This window comes from Chelmon rostratus, chromosome 2 (genome assembly GCF_017976325.1).
Source record: "Chelmon rostratus isolate fCheRos1 chromosome 2, fCheRos1.pri, whole genome shotgun sequence".
Taxonomy (NCBI): Eukaryota; Metazoa; Chordata; class Actinopteri; order Chaetodontiformes; family Chaetodontidae; genus Chelmon; species Chelmon rostratus.
In genome coordinates, this window is record NC_055659.1 from 27,880,795 (window position 1) to 27,881,846 (window position 1,052).

At 38.8% G+C, this 1,052-nt stretch overlaps 1 non-coding gene across 1 annotated transcript; it reads left to right on the forward strand.

Annotated features, from left to right (window-relative positions):
• Positions 1-260: 260 nt before the first annotated feature.
• On the forward strand, positions 261-333 carry trnaf-gaa. Its single transcript has one exon. It is a non-coding gene; the product is annotated as a tRNA-Phe (tRNA).
• Positions 334-1,052: the final 719 nt, after the last annotated feature.

Below are 1,052 nucleotides of genomic sequence, written 5' to 3' on the forward strand. Positions count from 1 at the left end.
AGCATGTCAGTGTGTTTAAGTGAGAGCAGCACTGTACAGCCACACAGAGCTACAGTGTGACTCATTGGGGTCTCTCTGTATTGGATATGTTACATGTGTTGACATATGTTTTGCAGTTGACGTCATTGGTGGTGGGGTCCTGTCTGTCCATGTGTACATGCCAAGTTACAAAGCAACAACCCCCTAGCTGTTTGTGGAGAATTAATCAGTGGTTTTGGTGTTCTGATTTTCAGATGACGGCTTTCTTTTACCAAGTTTGTGCCGAAATAGCTCAGTTGGGAGAGCGTTAGACTGAAGATCTAAAGGGCCCTGGTTCAATCCCGGGTTTTGGCAGCTGGAATGCAGTGTTTTGAGAATGCATTCCACAGTATATAGAACCATTGACTAGTAGCACTCTGTGTCTGTCTGTATTGAACGTCGTACATGTGCTTGCATACGTTTCATGGTTGATGTCATAGCAATAATGTCCATGTTCTTCTCTGTGGGCATGATGTGAGTCAGTGAGTTTACCTGAAAGAGCACTGTACAGCCACACAGAACTACAGTGTGACTGTAGACTATTGTTTATGTTATTAATACATTCAACTGGAACAATTTATTCAGTTTTAACAGAGAAACATTTTTCCAAGAACATATCTTTTCATCTCGCTATATCATACAGTATAACATGTAGAACTAATTAGAGTGTATTAATTCAACAGTGATTATTTGTTTTATGTGGTGTAGGATTCTGAACCAAAAACGAACCAAATTGCCTTCATGTAACAGTGCAAATACATACAATTTCTTAGGACTAATAAACAATGTTAATCCAGAGTAGGCATCTTTTTTTTTCAGGTGTAATTTTTCTTGTGTCATACCAAAACAAACAAAATCGCAATAATGCAGCCAATTCTACTTTGTGAATCTAGAGAAAATATACGACCAGCTGTAATAAATTGCTTTAGTTGGCTAGACTTCAAAACATGACCCTTCTCACATCTTGAAACAAACATGAGTCGCTCTTCATTGAAATATTTCAGAGAGGAAGGCAGAGACGAGGTAAAGACAGC